This window comes from Staurois parvus, unplaced genomic scaffold (genome assembly GCF_062004578.1).
Source record: "Staurois parvus isolate SC_StPar_1 unplaced genomic scaffold, SC_StPar_1.0 ptg000201l, whole genome shotgun sequence".
Classification (NCBI taxonomy): domain Eukaryota; kingdom Metazoa; phylum Chordata; class Amphibia; order Anura; family Ranidae; genus Staurois; species Staurois parvus.
In genome coordinates this window covers 80,806-100,765 of record NW_028317997.1, presented here as the reverse complement: position 1 = coordinate 100,765, position 19,960 = coordinate 80,806, and the positions used below count along the sequence as shown (strand labels likewise).

At 42.5% G+C, this 19,960-nt stretch overlaps 1 protein-coding gene across 12 annotated transcripts in view; it reads right to left on the bottom strand.

Moving 5' to 3' along the window:
* LRRFIP2 (LRR binding FLII interacting protein 2) overlaps positions 1-19,960 on the bottom strand; it is a 195,661-nt gene that overhangs the window by 127,837 nt on the left and 47,864 nt on the right. The window lies entirely within an intron of this gene.

The following is a 19,960-nucleotide window of genomic DNA, read 5'->3' as shown; positions in this document are numbered from 1 at the left end:
TGACGGCTCTTCACCCGGGTTACCACCCCACCGTTAACTATTGTTAACCACGGTTTTTAAGCTTATGTGTACTTCAGGGGTAGGCAACCCCCAGCACTAGTGCCAGAGGTGGCACGCGGCAGCATCAAGGATAGCACCCAAGGGGAGTCCTCAGAGACTCACCTTCCGAACAATAAAGCTGGCCAGCAGCTGCATACAGAAGAAGCAGCACGGCTGGTATCTGCCCACCCCTATTCCTGCTGGTGTCGGATCCTACGTTGCTTTCTCCACACTGAAGTTGTGTCGAGTCGAATTCCCCAGGCTGCTTGTCCTCACTTTGAAAGGGTAATTATATTTAGTCTTTTTCCCCCTCTGTGGTACAGCACTCTTTTAGCCAGAGCCGGCTCATGGCTAGGCTTCTACTATCAGTGTCTCCAAATAGACACACACCACCAATTCTCCTGTGCTTGAGAGTGGGTCCAGAGACGACACCTGATTGCAATCACATCCTGGCTGGCTTGGGCAGCCATCTTTGGCTCTGAGGAAGAGACTAGTCCTCGAAACGTGTTAACCTGCTGGAGGTCCCATTGCCCTGTCGTGCGACAAGAAGAATCATTGACTGTGCCGTTTCTATATGATGAGCGTGTGAGGTTTGCTGTTTTGTGAGTATAATACTTACCACTTTTTAATAATAAAAACATGTTTTAAGGATAATGCACTAGGCCAGTGTGCCCACTGTTTTGTCTTATTTTACTATGACTGGCATAGTACCACTGGATGTGGTGCCAATATTTAAAAAGGGGTCAAAATCTTTACAGTAACAGTAATTACAGACCTGTTTAACTTCTATAGTTGGGAAGATACTGGAGAGTTTAATAAAAGACCACATAGATGAGTTCTTGCTGGAAAAAAATATTTTAAGCAACAAACAGCATGGATTCATGAAAGACAGAAGTTGTCAAACAAATCTGATTTCTTTTTATGAGGGGGTGAGCAAAACCTTGTACAGAGGGGTGGCTGTGGGCGTGGTATACTTGGACAGAGGGGTGGCTGAGGACGTAGTATACTTGGACAGAGGGGTGGCTGAGGACGTAGTATACTTGGACAGAGGGGTGGTGGTGGACGTGGTATACTTGGACAGAGGGGTGGCTGAGGACGTAGTATACTTGGACAGAGGGGTGGTGGTGGACGTGGTATACTTGGATTTCGCAAAGGCATTTGGCACAGTTCCCCACACATGGCTAATGTGTAAGGTAAAGTCTACAGGCTTGGAAAAATCTGTATGTAAATGGATAGAAAACTGGCTAAAAGATCGTATTCAGAGAGTAGTGGTTAATGATTCACACTCTGAATGGTCTAGGGGTGTCAGTGGTGTACCCCAAGGTTCAGTGTTGGGACTCTTACTTTTTAATATATTTATAAATATAGGGTCTGAGATTAAGTATCCCATTTCAGTCTTTGCAGATGACACCAAGCTGTGCAGTGGAATAATGTCCTTACAGGATGTCTTCAACTTACAAGCTGACCTCAATGCTCTGTTTAATTGGGCAACTGTGTGGCAAATGAGATTTAATGTTGACAAATGTAAGGATATGCACTTGGGGGCTAAGAATATGCATGCATCATACATACTGGGGGAGTACAACTGGGGGAATCAATGGTGGAGAAGGGTCTGGGGGTTCTGGTAGATCACAAGCTTAATAATGGCAGCAATGCCAAGCTGCAGTTTCTAAAGCGATCAAAATCCTCTCTTGTATTATAAGAGGATTTAGATTTCAGAGAGAGAAATATCATATTACCCCTGTACAATCATTAGTAATACCTCATCTGGAATATGCAGTTCAGTTTTTGGCACCAATTCTCAAAAAGAACATTGGGGAACTGGAGAAAGTACAGAGAAGGGCAACCAAACTGATAAGAGGCATGGAGGAGATCAGCTATGAGGAAAGATTAGAGGAACTAAATTTATTCTCTCTTGAGAAGAGGAGATTAAGGGGGATATGATCTCCATGTATAATACATAAGGGGGGATATGATCTCCATGTATAATACATAAGGGGGGATATGATCTCCATGTATAATACATAAGGGGGATATGATCTCCATGTATAATACATAAGGGGGGATATGATCTCCATGTATAATACATAAGGGGGGATATGATCTCCATGTATAATACATAAGGGGGGATATGATCTCCATGTATAATACATAAGGGGGGGATATGATCTCCATGTATAATACATAAGGGGGGATATGATCTCCATGTATAATACATAAGGGTGGATATGATCAACATGTATAAATACATCAGTGGTTCATATAATGAACGCGGTGTAGAGCTATTCACCCTGAGGTCATCACAGAGGACAAGGGGGCGCTCTTTACGTCTGGAGAAAAAGAAATTTAATCTCCAAACACAGAAAGGTTTCTTCACAGTGAGAGCTGTGAAAATGTGGAATAGACTCCCTCAAGAGTTGGTTCTGGCCAGCTCAGTAGATTGCTTCAAAAAAGGCCTGGATTGTTTCTTGGACACACAGAATATAACTGGATACTAACATTTATAGGCAAAGTTGATCCAGGGAATATCTGATTGCCTCCCGGGGGATCAGGAAGGGTTTTTTTTTCCCCAGCAGGTGCAAATTGGATCATGCTTTGCTGGGGATTTTTTTTGCCTTCCTCTGGATCAACTGTGGGTATAGGATTATAACTTTTTTTTTTTTTTCCCCTATGGTTGAACCGGATGGACTTTAGTCTTTTTTTCAGCCAGACTAACTATGTAACCATTGGTGTACCTGCCCTCCCTCCGAACATTTCTCTCCCTCAGCATCCAAGCACCTGGCTCAGCTTGGAGGGGATATAGCCAGAGAGGTTTATCTTCAAATGGCTATTAACCCCTTCCACAGCAATCTTTTGAAGGATTTAATGTTGAGGGAGAAGGGTTTTAAAGGCTTTTCTAAGATAACAGCTATTGGGAAATACTAATATAGGCTACATTCGAACAGGCATTTAGAGAGTTTAATTTATTGTCATTGTGAATAAATTCCATAGTGTGAATGGCAGTGGCAGGAATCTGCTGATTCTTGCTGCTGTTATTGCCACCAGTGAGCAGTTAGCTGCAGCCGCCAAGCCGTACAATACACTATAATGACACGTTACTGGGTGCTGCAGCCATTCGCAACTGTTCACACAGTCAGTGATTACCCACGGTAATGGCTTCTGAACACACACTTTGTGTGCATTCAGCAGTGATCACCACAGGTGATTGCCGGTAGTGTGAACAAACAGCTACGGCCACTGGCAACTTGTCATAAAAGTTTACTGTACAGGCTCAGAGGCTGCAGCTAGAAGTTCACACGTGTTAAACAGCAGCAGGAATCAGCAGATTCCTGCCACTGCCATTCGCCGCAGTGTCCAAATAGAAGGAACTACTTTAAAACAAAGTTTGGTAACTACTGGATTGGTCACTGGAGAATGGGGTGTGAAGTTGCAGGGACTGGGGCTGATCTGAGGCCTGGAGGTGCAAGGACTGAGGCTGATCTGAGGTGTGAACGTGCAGGAATTGGGGATGATCTGAGGTGTGAAGGTGCAGGAATTGGGGATGATCTGAGGTGTGAACGTGCAGGAATTGGGGCTGATCTGAGGTGTGAAGGTGCAGGAATTGGGGCTGATCTGAGGTGTGAAGGTGCAGGAATTGGGGCTGATCTGAGGTGTGAAGGTGCAGGAATTGGGGCTGATCTGAGGTGTGAATGTGCAGGAATTGGGGCTGATCTGAGGTGTGAATGTGCAGGAATTGGGGCTGGTGTGAATGTGCAGGAATAGGGGCTGATCTGAGGTGTGAAGGTGCAGGAATTGGGGATGATCTGAGGTGTGAACGTGCAGGAATTGGGGCTGATCTGAGGTGTGAACGTGCAGGAATTGGGGCTGATCTGAGGTGTGAAGGTGCAGGAATTGGGGCTGATCTGAGGTGTGAATGTGCAGGAATTGGGGCTGATCTGAGGTGTGAATGTGCAGGAATTGGGGCTGGTGTGAATGTGCAGGAATAGGGGCTGATCTGAGGTGTGAACGTGCAGGAATTGGGGCAGATCTGAGGTGTGAAGGTGCAGGATTTGGGGTGAGCTGAAGTGTGAAGGTGAAGGAATTGGGGTGAAATGAGCTGTAAGGGTGCAGAAAGTGGATGCTGCAACTGGGACTAATCTGAGGCCTGAAGGAACAGGAATTGGGGCTGATCTGAGTTGTAAAAATGCAGGTGTTGGGGTAAACTGAGGTCCGGATGTGAACGAATTGGGGTAACCTGAGGAAAGAAGGTGAAGAAACTGGGACTGATCTGAGGTGTGAAAATGCAGGAGTTGGGGTGATCTGAGGTGTAAAGGTGCACAAATTGGGGTTGATCTGAGGCTTTGAGGTGCAGGAATTGGGGCTGATCTGAGGTGTGAAGGTGCAGAAATTGTGATCAGAGTTCGGGGTTCAGGAATTGGGGCTTATCTGAGCCCCAAAGGCACAGCAATTGTCGCTGGGGACTGGGACGTGAAGTTGAGAGAACTGGGTTGAGCTGAGATGTGAAGGTGCAGAAATTGGGGTGATCTGTGGTGTGAAGGTGCAGAAATTGAAGCTGATCTGAGGCCTGGAGAAGCAAGAATTGGGACTGATCTGGGGTGTGAAGGTGCAGGATTTGGGGCTGATCTGAAGTGTGAAGGTGCAGGAATTGGGACTGATCTGATTTATGAAAGCACAGGAAATGGGGTGTAAAAGTACAGATATTGGGGTGATCTGATGGGTGATGGTGCAAGCAATCGTGTGAGCTGCAATGTGAAGGTGCAGGAATTGGGGCTGATCTGAGGCTTGAAGAAACAGGAATTTGGGGCTGTCTGGGGTGTGAACGTGCAGGAATTAGAGTGATCCGAGTAGAGAAGGTGCAGGAATTAGGACTGATCTGGAGTGTGAAAGTGCACAAAGTGGAGCTGATGGGAGGCCGGAAGAAACATGAATTGGGCCAAATTTGAGGTGATTGGAGGTGTGAAGGTGCAAGAATTGGGCTAATCTGGGGTGTAAAAGTGCATGTATCGTGGTGATGTGAAAGGAGAAGGTGCAGGCATTGGGGTGATCCGAGGTGTGAAGGTGCAGGCATTGGGGTGATCCGAGGTGTGAAGGTGCAGGCACTGGGGTGATCCGAGGTGTGAAGGTGCAGGCACTGGGGTGATCCGAGGTGTGAAGGTGCAGGCACTGGGGTGATCCGAGGTGTGAAGGTGCAGGCATTGGGGTGATCCGAGGTGTGAAGGTGCAGGCATTGGGGTGATCCGAGGTGTGAAGGTGCAGGCATTGGGGTGATCCGAGGTGTGAAGCTGCAGGCATTGGGGTGATCCGAGGTGTGAAGGTGCATGCATTGGGGTGATCCGAGGTGTGAAGGTGCAGGCATTGGGGTGATCCGAGGTGTGAAGGTGCAGGCATTGGGGTGATCCGAGGTGTGAAGGTGCAGACATTGGGGTGATCCGAGGTGTGAAGGTGCAGGCATTGGGGTGATCCGAGGTGTGAAGGTGCAGGCATTGGGGTGATCCGAGGTGTGAAGGTGCAGGAATTGGGGTGATCCGAGGTGTGAAGGTGCAGGAATTGGGGTGATCCAAGGTGTGAAGGTGCAGGAATGACGGCTGACATATTTATTTCAGCCTCACCATACTTGCCTCACAGCACGTGTTCTGCACACATGTTCTGGAAAAGGGGTGAGTTACCATTACCATCCTTGAAAGCTCAATGTTTTTTTATTATTATTAAAAGAGTTTACACATTCGATCATGAAAAGGAATTTTTATACAGTAAATGCTGTAAAGTCAACATATTTTTTTTATATAACTGGCACTCCGTTTCTTCAAAAATATTTTTTGGCACACTATGCTCAAAAGGTTGCGTAACCCCGGTGTACTTTTATCAATTAAGAGCACCAAGTGTCACATCGCTTTCTTCCTCTGCTATCAGCATGATCACTTCTCACAGGTTTTTCTGACACCAAGAGAAAAATGGTGACAGGGGCCTCCAGCAGATTTACAGCCTCAGCTCTGATCCCATGTGCTATGTGAAGGGGGCGTATCTTTTCTTCTTTTCTTTCTAAACTCTCAGACAAGCTTTATAAATTCTGGACTTTAAACAGATGTAGATAACACACATTTTCGCATGTCACGCAAAGGGCAGATCATTCACTTGAATGAGCTGCCCTATGGACATTTGTTACACCAAATAATTTCATGGTAGTAATTTTGGTGCCGAGTTTGGCATGTTTTTTATGCACATTTTGCCACAATTTTCACGTTTTGACAATCACAGCAAAATCACACATTTGGAGTGCCATTAAGAATGAATCGCACCCAAATGCATCCTGTGTGCTTTGCTGAGATTTCAGCGTGATTACAAATTTCTCAAAAATAGAACAAAAAAAACACAACACATTTATTTAGTTTTAATTTTGAAAACAAATAAGTTATTCATAAGTTTAGGACAAAATGTATACTGCTACATTTCAGAAACCCTAAAATCAGAAACTGTACTACTCTAGGGAGGTGATCAGAATGTTTTTTTCTTTTATACTCTGAATCCTTATTACAGAGTTGATCACTGCAATAAGCAATCTCCAATACTGTTTCAAAAGGTTTAATGCATTAAATCTTGCTTACTACTGCGATGCTGTGATTGGTCACAGCTATCACATGGTACAGGTCCGCTGTGACTGGCCCCTGTAACATGTGATGACTGTGACCAATCACAGGGATAAAAATAATACACACAATGGTTATGAATGAAAGCCATTGTTAACAACTGATGTGATCACAGTGACCGAACACAGCAATCACATGGCAGCAATGTGGAGAATAATGGCTCGGTACACTGATCTGTGATCCTCTGTGTCCAGTGGACACAGTGGGGTTTATTTACTAAAGCTGGAGAGTGCAAAATCAGACTCACTTCTGCATGGAAACCAATCAGCTTCCAGGTTTCATTGCCAAAGCTTCATTGAACAAGCTGAGGTTAGAAGCTGATTGGTTTCTATGCAGAAGGGAGTCTGATTTTGGACTCTCCAGCTTTAGTAAATAAACCCCAGTGGGTCAAAGATTACAATGCTGCTACCCCTAGGGCCGCGCAAGGGAGGACGCCATATGATGTCTTCCTGGAATAACAGTGCTGTTTTTTTAACTATAGGTCGGGCGGGAGGCGGTTAAATATACAATTCCATTTATTGTGGAGGTCGATGCTCATTAAAAGTAGTTTAGCTTTCTTCGTCCATCTCATGCACCCACCTAGTATAATTTGATAACGAAACCATAAAATAATTTTGATTTCTTTTAGACATTTAATAAAAGAGTTGTCATTACGAAGCAAGCCCTATCACATATCTAATAGAATAAGAGCAATTTTGGCATTTTCTGTTCCCTACAGCAACATCATAGCGTAAAACAAACACCACTATGAAGAACAATATTTTTTATTTTAAACAATACTTGTCTACTAGGAGTACTAGTCATCAAATGTGATATCTGTTTGAAAAGAATTCACCACAAACTGCCTAACACATGTAAAGAAAAAAAAAACTAAAGGTTTATAAACTGTGATTACAACATTCTTTATTGCTCCCAAGCCATATGTTTTCCAGTAACACAAATTCTTGCCAAGGCATGCCTCTAAAGTGCATAGTATTCTTACGCAAAACCCTGCAACAAATCTAAACGAATTACAGGTAGCTTAATGTGTATATACAGTGGGGATCGAAAGTTTGGGCACCCCAGCTAAAAATTTGTATTAATGTGCATAAAGAAGCCAAGGAAAGATGGAAAAAATCTCCAAAAGGCATCAAATTACAGATTAGACATTCTTATAATATGTCAACAAAAGTTAGATTTTATTTCCATCATTTACACTTTCAAAATAACAGAAAACAAAAAAATGGCGTCTGCAAAAGTTTGGGCACCCTGCAGAGTTAATATCTTGTACTGCCCCCTTTGGCAAGTATCACAGCTTGTAAACGCTTTTTGTAGCCAGCCAAGAGTCTTTCAATTCTTGTTTGAGGTATCTTTGCCCATTCTTCCTTACAAAAGTCTTCCAGTTCTTTGAGATTTCTGGGCTGTCTGTCACGCACTGCTCTTTTAAGGTCTATCCATAGATTTTCAATTATGTTGAGGTCAGGAGATTGTGAAGGCCATGGCAAAACCTTCAGTTTACGCCTCTTGATGTAATCCCCCGTGGATTTCGAGGTGTGTTTAGGATCATTATCCATTTGTAGAAGCCATCCTCTCTTTAACTTCAGCTTTTTCACAGATGGCATCAAGTTCTCATCCAAAATTTGCTGAAATTGTATTGAATCCATTTTTCCTTCTACTCGTGAGATGTTCCCTGTGCCACTGGCTGCAACACAACCCCAAAGCATGATTGATCCAACCCCATGCTTAACAGTTGGACAGAGGTTCTTTTTATTAAATTCTGTGCCCCTTCTGGCCAAAAAGTTCAATTTTAACCTCATCAGTCCACAGAACTTGTTTCCAAAATGCATCAGGCTTGTCTATATGTTCATTTGCAAAGTTCAAACGATGATTTTTGTGGTGAGGACGTAGAAGAGGTTTTCTTCTGATGACTCTTCCATGAAGACCATATTTGTACAAGTATCTCTTTATAGTGGAATAGTGTACCACAACTCCAGTGTCTGCCAGATCTTTCTGGAGGGATCGTGCAGTCAAACGTGGGTTTTGAATTGTTTTTCTCAAAATCCTGCGAGCTGTTCTGTCTGATATTTTTCTTGGTCTTCCAGATCTTGCTTTAACTTCCACTGTTCCTGATGACTGCCATTTCTTAATTACATTCCGAACAGAGGATATTGACATCTGAAAATGCTTTGCTATCTTCTTATAGCCTTCTCCAGCTTTGTGAGCGTCAACTATTTTCAGTTTCAGTTTTCTAGACAACTGCTTAGAAGAACCCATGGTGCTGATTGTTGGGGCAAGGTCAGATGAGTCTGGGCATTTAAAACCTTTGAGATTGACATCACCTGGTCTTCCCAGATGATGATTGAGAACAATCCATGACACTGGCAGGTCTCAGCTTGGCAAAGGGGGCAGTGCATGCTATAAATTCTGCAGGGTGCCCAAACTTTTGCAGACGCCATTTTTTTGTTTTCTGTTATTTTGAAAGTGTAAATGATGGAAATAAAATCTAACTTTTGTTGACATATTATAAGAATGTCTAATCTGTAATTTGATGCCTTTTGGAGATTTTTCCATCTTTCCTTGGCTTCTTTATGCACATTAATACAAATTTTTAGCTGGGGTGCCCAAACTTTCCATCCCCACTGTATATGCAAAACGCTTTAGTTTTGGATAGAGTACAGTAGAGTTAAATGGGCATTAATCCCAAAAATAAAAAAGTATTATATTGCAGTTTAGCAATTCATACATGAGGTCGCTGCTGCATCATTATCTTTTTAGGCTTCTTTCACCTGTCAATCCAGTCAGTAAGTTGATTATTCAACTTTCTTTAACTGACCAAGCTGTCCAGCAAATTTGTCAGAGGGTTGAAACAAAACCATTTACCACGTACAGGGGAATTACAATGGTCAAGCTTTTATTCATACATGCAAAACCTTTATCCCAAAATACTGCTACCGTAAGTGTTAGCTGGAGTTCAGGTATGATTTGTTTGTCAAGTCCATCTAATGCAGGCCATAGATGTAGGCAAAATCGGCCGTTTTTTTTAAAAAAAAATCGTAAATCGGTCGTTCAGACGGTCGACGTTGCCACTAATTAAAAAAAAAAAAGTCAGTGGGTTTTAGTCCCGTCTACAGCCGTCAATTAATATAATAGCGGTGTCCCTGAATAGAGATCCGCTATTATATTTGACAGAAGAAATAGATTATGCAGAAGAAGAAGAAGAAGAAGAGAAACAACATTGTATCTATTTGTACTTGAATAGAAACATCTGTATCCGAAATGCATACAAATAGATATAATGTTGCAGCTTTTCTTCTTCTCCGTCTTCTTCTGCAAAATCTATTTCATCTTCTCCTCTTTTCTTCTATATTCTTCTTCTTGATATTCTATTTCTTCTTGTCCTGCAAAATCTATTTCTTGTATTTCTTCTTTTTCTTCATAGTCAATTTATTGTCAAATCGGCCAGAAGAACGGCCGATTTGACCATAAATTACAGAGAAAATCGGCCAATCTAACAAATCGTTCCAGGATTTTCCAGCTTGGACGATTTTCAAAATCTCTTAAAATTAAGAAAAACAGCTGTATGTCAGCTGAATGTCTATGACCAAACAATCAAAAACCAACTTCATGAGGGTGGCCTGAGGGCCAGACGTCCTCTAGTGGGCCCTGTGCTCACTGCCCGGCACCCTCGAGCTTTATTGGCATTTGCCATAGAACACCAGAATTGGCAGGTCCACCACTGGCACCCTGTGCTTTTCACATATGAGAGCAGGTTCACCCTGAGCACGTGACAGACGTGAAAATGTCTGGAGAAGCCATGGAGAATGTTATGCTGCCTGTAACATCGTTCAGCATTACCGTTTTGGTGGTGGGTCAATGATGATCTGGGGAGGTATAACCATGGAGGGATAAACAGACCTCTACAGGCTAGACAATGGCATCCTGACTGCCATTAGGTATCGGAATGAAATCCTTGGACCCACTGTCAGACCTTAAGCTGGTGCAGCGAGTCTTGGGTTCCTCCTAATGCACGACAATGCCCGGATTCGTGTGGCGAGAGTATACAGGCAGTTCCTGGAGGATGAAGGAATTGATGATAATGAATGGCCCCCACACTTGCCTGACCTAAATCCAATAGAACACATCTGGGATATCATGTTTCGGTCCATTCGATGCCCCCAGGTTGCATCTCAGACTGTCCAGGAGCTCAGTGATGCCCTGGTCTGGATCTGGAAGGAAATACCCCAGGACACCATCCTTCGTCTCATTAGGAGCCTCCCCCGACATTGTCAGGCATGCATACAAGCTACTGAGTACCATTTTGAGTTGCTGCAATGAAATTTCAGCAAAATGGACCAGCCTGATGCATCATTTTTTTTTCACTTTGATTTTCAGGGTGTCTTTGAATTCAGTCCTCTGGGTTGATAATTTTCATTTCTATCAAACGATGGGGCAGACTTACGTTCCTAACACATTACCCCGTCCATATCAGTATAGATACCCAGCATGATATTTTTCCCCATTGAGATCTGAAGTATTTTCAAAGTGTCCTTTTTCAAAATTTCAAAATTTTCCTTTAATTTTTTTGAACAGTGTATATGTTAACTGTTTCAGCTTTGTATTTGTACTCTGCCAAACTTTTTTACACATCTCTTGCACACTATACAGCCAAAACGACTATGCTATTACTTGTATGAACAGCTTTGCTGTGTCCTGGATCACATCCATGCTAATGTTGCCTAGGCTGTAGCCAGAGAGGTGATACAGGAGCAGGAAATGTGGCAGAGATGCACAGGTGACCGTCTTACAAAATTAAAAAAAAAAATGGCAGAAAGACAACACACACTCTGCATTTAGAGGTTTTGCATAATTATCCAACATGACCTAAATTTTGTACACATTGTTGAAAATTGTAGCCCTGTTAGACATCTGTAAACTCCACCTGTTAGACATGTACTAGCTCTTTGTGGTGTTCAAACAGATACCAACAGCTGATCACCGGGCACATAAACTTCTATCTATAGAACAACTTCCTAGTTCACATAATAGTGATGACACAAGCCCAACTGTCTACTGATAGCAAAGACATCTGCTATTCCGGAGTAAGTTTATGTGCCTCATTTCCGAAACTAAGTTCTGTTTTAAAGAAAACCCCTTCTGATTCATGCAATGTTTTCATAAAAAAAAACCCATAGAAATAACTGCATAATCAATACAGAGCGTTGTCATAGTCCTAGGGATGCAAATGATGAATTTGAAAAAGAGAAAAATGCATATACGATATTTTTTTGAGAATCAGATTTTCTTTACATCATCAAAATACACATGCATTATTGACTTACTGAACCTGTTCACTGTATGGGAGATTTGCTGTGGCACTACATGGCAGGGTGGATAAAAATCAATGATTTTTTTAAAAAAATAAAAAAAAAATCCGATTTAAAACAAAAAAATCCAATTTAAATAAAATCAGATTTTTTTTAAATAAAACGCTTTTTGAGGAAAATATATTACCATCCAAAGGTTATTCCATCATGAAATAATGATTAGTTTTTTTAATTATGTAGAATAAGGCTGTATATGTTTCATTTTTTTGGTAAATAAATTCCATGAATCCATTCACAATGTCACGCTCGTCCAGAGGTTTCTGTAAGATTATTGGGCAGTTTCTCTGCCTACAAGATATTATCACAGATGATTGGTTTACTTTTGCAGTTCTCAAAACTGAATTTGACTCAGCGGAGATCACATGCCTCTTCTTCACAGCAAAAATGTTATAACATAAACAGAGTTAAGAAAAAGACCTTCATCCTAACTTCTACAAACCTATGAATACAGAATCAACCCCTTCACTGCTAAGTTTCAAGAAGTTCAGTGAATAGAATAGAAACAATATTTTTCTGATTGTTTGGAGTGGAATAGATCTGCACAAGAAGAAAGTGAAACTAAGTGTGAGGGGGAAGGGGCCGACAGTGCGAGGAGGGAGGGGCCGACAGTGCGAGGAGGGAGGGGCCGACAGTGCGAGGAGGGAGGGGCCGACAGTGCGAGGAGGGAGGGGCCGACAGTGTGAGGAGGAAGGGGCTGACAGTCTAAGTTTCTTAAAATATATATATTTTGTTTAGCCAAATTAGTTACCAAACATGGATGTTTAAGCAAAGAACAGATGCTGGAATGTTATTGTTTCAGTTGAATAAATCTATTTAAATTGTTATTATTAAGGTAATGATTATTTTTCTCCTTCCTAAGTACAACAGAAAAGTTGTCCAAATATGAATGATTAACCTATTAAACTGGGGATAAAAAAACTAATATGAAAAGTTGTTATTCTAAAAATCTTCATCTACTTGTATATTAAAGTTATACCAGCAAGAATTAGTCTTTATGTAGAAAACTAGGATTTACATCCAGCCTTACTGACTAGTGATTTAAATCAAATCCACCCTGCTACATAGAGAGCTGCTTTGTGACTGAAAGAAGTAACATTTACCCATAGCTGAAAGAAGAATTGTCAAAAGAAAAAAATTTGGCACCAAAACACCCTGAACCTAAGTTTTAGCCATCCAATATTCCGTTTCATTGTCTAATGCACTCCTTTGAACGTTATCAGGAATTGTCAGAAATACTAGTACTGTTGACAAAAGCACACTCATTGGCATGTCTACGCAATTCTGTCATATGCAAAGGAAGAGGTACTGATATAGTGTTTTTCTTGTAACGTGGGGAAGGCTGTGGGTCCACAGTGTATAAAAGAGAATGCCACAGGTACCTAGTCACCATTCCCCCACAGAATGTCATAGCTGGGCAAAACCAAACCAGAAAAATCTACTACTGCTAATTCAACAGGAGCTTCCTCTATTCACTCATCATAAGCTGTGCTGACAGTTCCAGTGAAAGGTAAAGAAGAAGAGAGCATACACATCTTTACAGGCTAAAAGACTATATTAGATGTACTTTCATTAACAACTTGCCCTCCTGAGGATTTACCCCCCTTAATGACCACGCCTCTTTTTGCTACTCGGCGCTGCACTAATTCAACTGATAATTGCGCGGTCATGCAATGCTGCACCCAAACTAAATTTACGTCCTTTTTTTCGCACAAATAGAGCTTTCTTTCGGTGGTATTTGATCACCTGTGCACTTTTTATTTTTCACGCTATAAACAAAAAAAGGCCAAAAATTTTGAAGAAAAACAATATTTTTTACTTTCAGCTATAAAAAATATATAGTAAACTCAAAGTTGGTTATAAATTTAGGCCAAAATGTATTCTGCTCCATGTTTTTGGTAAAAAAAATCCCAATAAGTGTATATTGATTGCTTTGTGTGGAAGTTATAGCGTCTACAAACTATGGTATAGATACTGCAATTTATTTTTTTGCTATACAGCGCTGCGCTAGTTTAATGGACAATTGCGCGGTCATGCAATACGGTACATAAATGAAATATACATTCTTTTTTTTCCCACAAATTGAGCTTTCTTTTGGTGGTATTTGATCGCCTGTACGGTTTTTATTTTTTGCGCTATAAAAAAAAAAGGCTGACAATTTTGAGGAGAAAAAAAACAATATTTTGGACTTTTTGCTATAAAACATGTCCAGTAAAAAAAAATGCAAAAATCAAATTTAGTCATAAATTTCTGCCAAAATGCATTCTGCGACATGTCTTTGCTAAAAAAAAAAAAAAAACCCAATACGTGTAAATTAATTGGTTTACGTGAAAGTTATAGCCTTTACAAATGGCGGGAAAGATACTGGGATTTTTAGTTTTTTTTTTAAACTAATAATAGCGGCGATCAGGGACTTATGGCAGCGACCAGCGACTTATGGCGGGACTGCGGCGGACATTCTGACATTGGGGGGTACTGACTTGGGGTCACTGACATCCCCAAAAACACTAATACAGTGATCAGTGCAAAAAAAAAAAAATAAATACTGACACTGTACTAATGGCAATGGGGAGGAAGGGGTTAACTTTATTTTGCAGGGAAGGGTTATAGGAGTGAGGGGAGTGTTTTACTAGGGGGCGGGGGTGTGTACTGGACGGGACAAGGCTGATCGCGAAAGATAAACTCTTCTGTCTCGATCAGCTCGTCCTCGAGCTGACAGGGAAGTGACAGACAGCACAGCTACTGCAGCTGTGCTGTCTGTCACTGTTTGCCGCCGATCGCCTGTAAACAGCCGCCAAGGCCCGGCAACTCACATCTGCGGCGATCGGCGGGACAGATAGGGCGGCGCCTATTTGCGCCGCCTATTTGTTTACAAAACACACGTTTTAAAACATGGTTTTGCCTGCGAGAGCCGCCCTGCCGCCGTATATCTACAGTGGCTGGGCGGCAAGTGGTTAAAGATGAAGTCCTAAGGACAAGTATCCAGAAGAGGGGTATACAGTACACTATACTATATGGCAGAAAGCAGATGAATGAGCACTATGAATTAACAACAAATCTTTGAATGGTAGCCATAACATGCAGTAATGAGGTAGGTCTGATTTAGGGTCTGATAATTTGATAATAATAAGGGGAAAGACAAAGGAGAGCATATGCTTTATATTCCGAAATGCACTAACATAAGTAATTTCAACCGATGTTTATTTTAAAACTATATCTTGCTTTCCTTTTAGCCTAGGTTCACACTACAATGCAGTGCTGAAAACCCACCTTCCACGCACGTTTCCCGCACTGCATTCAAATCACACTACCCTTGCAATCTGCAGCAGGTGTTGTTGCAATCTTAACGAAACCGCAAACACAGGTCATAAACGCAATGCGTTTCTTGGCACCGTATCGCATGTTGCAAAACTACCTTGCGATCTGGTTACAGTGTGGTTCCAAATTGGTGCATGCACGACTGGTGCGATTTAAGCCTATTCAAAATTAAAGGACTCAAATCGCATTGTACTGAATAGCATGCGATTGGAACAGGAATGTGGTGCGGTTCCTGAGAGATTCATATGCGATTCCTGAGAGATTCATATGCAGTTCCTGAGAGATTCATATGCAGTTCCTGAGAGACTCATATGCAGTTCCTGAGAGACTCATATGCAGTTCCTGAGAGACTCATATGCAGTTCCTGAGAGACTCATATGCGATTCCTAAGAGATTTATATGCGATTCCTGAGAGACTCATATGCAGTTCCTGAGAGACTCATATGCAATTCCTGAGAGACTCATATGCAATTCCTGAGAGACTCATATGCAGTTCCTGAGAGATTCATATGCAGTTCCTGAGAGATTCATATGCGCTTCTTGAGAGATTCATATGCAGTTCCTGAGAGATTCATATGCAGTTCCTGAGAGATTCATATGCAGTTCCTGAGAGATTCATATGCAGTTCCTGAGAGATTCATATGCAGTTCCTGAGAGATTCATATGCAGTTCCTGAGAGATTCATATGCAGTTCCTGAGAGATTCATATGCAGTTCCTGAGAGATTCATATGCAGTTCCTGAGAGATTCATATGCAGTTCCTGAGAGATTCATATGCAGTTCCTGAGAGATTCATATGCAGTTCCTGAGAGATTCATATGCAGTTCCTGAGAGACTCATATGCGGTTCCTGAGAGATTTATATGCGATTCCTGAGAGACTCATATGCAGTTCCTGAGAGACTCATATGCAGTTCCTGAGAGACTCATATGCAGTTCCTGAGAGATTCATATGCAGTTCCTGAGAGATTCATATGCAGTTCCTGAGAGATTCATATGCAGTTCCTGAGAGACTCATATGCGGTTCCTGAGAGATTTATATGCGATTCCTGAGAGACTCATATGCAGTTCCTGAGAGACTCATATGCAGTTCCTGAGAGACTCATATGCAGTTCCTGAGAGACTCATATGCAGTTCCTGAGAGATTCATATGCAGTTCCTTGAGAGATTCATATGCGCTTCTTGAGAGATTCATATGCAGTTCCTGAGAGATTCATATGCAGTTCCTGAGAGATTCAAATGCAGTTCCTGAGAGATTCAAATGCAGTTCCTGAGAGATTCATATGCAGTTCCTGAGAGATTCAAATGCAGTTCCTGAGAGATTCAAATGCAGTTCCTGAGAGATTCAAATGCAGTTCCTGAGAGATTCAAATGCAGTTCCTGAGAGATTCAAATGCAGTTCCTGAGAGATTCAAATGCAGTTCCTGAGAGATTCATATGCAGTTCCTGAGAGATTCATATGTAGCTCCTGAGATTCATATGCGGTTCATAGTGTGAACTGAGGTTTTAAAAGTAAACAGGGCAAAATACCAGGTTTACCTAAAAGTGCACCTGTGCCCATACTATTGACATTAAAGTATTTACATACCACATCAATCAGAGAGATTTAGAACAAGCCATTCCTGACCTCCTTAGCTCCACAGTGAGGCAATGCATTCTCAAAGGATGCTCAAGACTCTAAAGGGCCTATACATGGGACTGTACTCCAGTTCCACAATGCACATTACATGTGCTGGTGCACTGTGGTGCCATTCAGGCAATACACTATACCATGTTGTAGTGTATACAGGATTTTTTTTTTTTTTCATTGTGCTGTGTTGGGGATCTTATTCAAATGGCTGGGCTCTGCTAATGCGTAAATTAAAGTGGAACTTCACCCAAAAAGGTACGTTCTGCTTGTTTGGCTACACCCCCAGGCAAGTATTTTTATATTAAAATTCAGCAGCTACAGTATTTTTTGGGTGGAGACTGGAGTTCCTTTTTAATGTGCTATGAACATGCATGCGCTAAATATAGTGCAGCAAACTGGGCTGGTGTAAATGGGTCTTGAAATCAGGTTTCAGTTGGTGTTTAACAGCGTAGAAAAACCCGCAGTGTTTCAGCAGAAAGCTGATAGGCTGCTATGATTCTAATTCAATGGAAAACGGTATAAACAATATGTAAATACTTCAGTGTGCATAGTTTGGGCAAAGGTACACTTTAATGTCAGCCCCTGTAACTGAATAGGGTTTAAAGCATACTGTATTCAGATTTCCCAGTCTTTGAGGGTGTCAGGAATGGACTTGCCAATAATGGTGGGACTCACCTGGCTTGTGGGCTGCAGTACCAGGGCTGGCCAGCGGGTGCTCTCAGCAATCAGAGACTCAACCCTGCAGTCAGCCAAGACACCTGAGGCTGATTGCAGGTGTATTTAAGGGACGGCCAGACCTGCAGTCTGGGCCTTGGTGTGTGTTTTTCCATGGGCCCCTGTATCTTGTTACCTGCATTCCTGTTCCTGTCTGACTGACTTGTTGCTGACCCTGCCTGATCCAGACCTCTGCTGTCTTCTCCTGTTTGATCCCTGGCTTGTGACCCCGACCATTCTCTGCCTGACCCCCTGTACCTACCTGCCCGTTAGTTGCTGTACCCGGCTCGTTACCTGACTACTCTCTGCCTGCTCCTCCTGTTCCTACCTGCCCGATTGTTATTGACCCGGCTTGCCTGACGACGCTTGCATTGTATGTATTGTTATCTGTGGGTGGTTTGGTTCGTTTGCACTGTGTTATGTTTTAGTATTGCACTGCGTTTATGTATTGTTAGTATTAATAAATTATATTGTTTATAACATATCTGAAGCCTGCATTTCCCTGCGTCAGTTCACAGACCTCTGGTCATACTCGGAGCCCTGACAGAGGGGCAGCACCTCTTCGTTTGGCATTTTCAATTCCCTGGTCTGCATGAAGATTTGAACGCTGGTTTCATTTGTTTGATTAAAGCATCCTGTGGCTGAGGCCTCTCTCTACAACCATGTTTCAGTGCTGGATGTCCAAGCAGCTGTTTGTCGATCACTAACAGTGTTAACATGGTAGGAACAGGAAAGACCAAATAGAAGGGACAACGGAGACTGCAATTAGCATTAATGCAGAACTAAAGGCACTTTACTTACCTCCTCTCTAACGGTCTGGGTCCATCGCTAGCGCCGCCATCTTTTCCCTGGGTGCACTGGGTCTTCGAGCATCTCCACTGGCTGGCACGAAAAGATAGAACTCCTGCATAGAAGTCAGTCAATCCCGGCTCACAAGGACCATGCCAGAGATGTAAGCGGAGCTGCCGCAGAAGACTGCAAGCAGGGAGGTAGGTATATGTTGTTGCAGAAGAGAAATGTCTCTTCTGCAATAACAGCCGCTCTGTTCACAGTCTGTAAAATGCATTCAGTTCTACTTTAACTTGATGCTTTGCCCTGAATAAGCTAAGCACAAGCACACTTTAAAATAGTCATGTCATAGTACGGGAAGAAGGCTAGTGTAGAATTAAATTTGTTTTCTTCAGTATTCCCTCCACTGGCTTCCGATTGCACAACGGATCAAATTCAAAATCCTAACACTGTCGTACAAAGCTGTCCACCATACTGCCCCGAACTACATCACCGACCTAATATCCAAGTACCGCCCAACACGCACACTCCGCTCCTCACAAGACCTCCTTCTCTCTAGTTCCCTAGTCTCCTCCTCCCATGCCCGCCTCCAGGACTTCTCCAGGGTGTCACCCATCCTCTGGAACTCCCTGCCCCAACCCATCAGATTATCACCTACTCTCCTTTCCTTTAGCCGCACCCTGAAAACCCATCTCTTCAGGGAAGCCTACCCCACCCCCTGCTAACTTGCCGACCTCCTCCACTCTTCCTACCACTCCATCCCCCACAGCTTTCTCCTCCTGTGCCACCATCCCCTCCCTCCTAGATTGTAAGCTCCAAGGAGCAGGGCCCTCGATCCCCTCATGTTTTGCATTGTATTGGTATTGTTCTGTCACATGTTCTGTCCCCCTTTGTAATGTACAGCGCTGAGTGAACTATTGGCGCTTTATAAATACTGTATAATAATAATAATAATATTTAAGGGCTCATTCACATGGGTGCAAAGGCCTGTACAGCACGAAGAGTTTTTTATGTCCCTGGAGCAAAGTGGAGCTGCGTGCAGGTATCCTGTGTTAATCAAAAGAGCCACAGCAGCTATACAGACTCACCTGCACATCCAAGCTAGACATGCACAAGGTTTTGGTAAAGTATGTAAGGGTTCAAGGATAAGTTCACCTTTTGGACAAAAATAATAAATGCCCATTTTTTTGCAGGTAAAAAAAAAAATGTTAATTTATTATTTTTGTCCAAAGGAGCCTGTAAAGCATTGCACCAGCGATCAGTAGATCACTGATGCCATATTCAGATCTCCTGCAGATCTGTCAGAATATCTGCTAGCCGTACGGTCAAGCAGATATTCTAACAGGAAGCTTGAATGAACTACCATGGCGTTCCACAGCACTGTGGTGGTTCAATAAAAACCATAGGCCGACAGCCGCTAAGGCTGCCGGGACATGTAGGCATTCATTCACAGAGTGACGTGGCCGTGT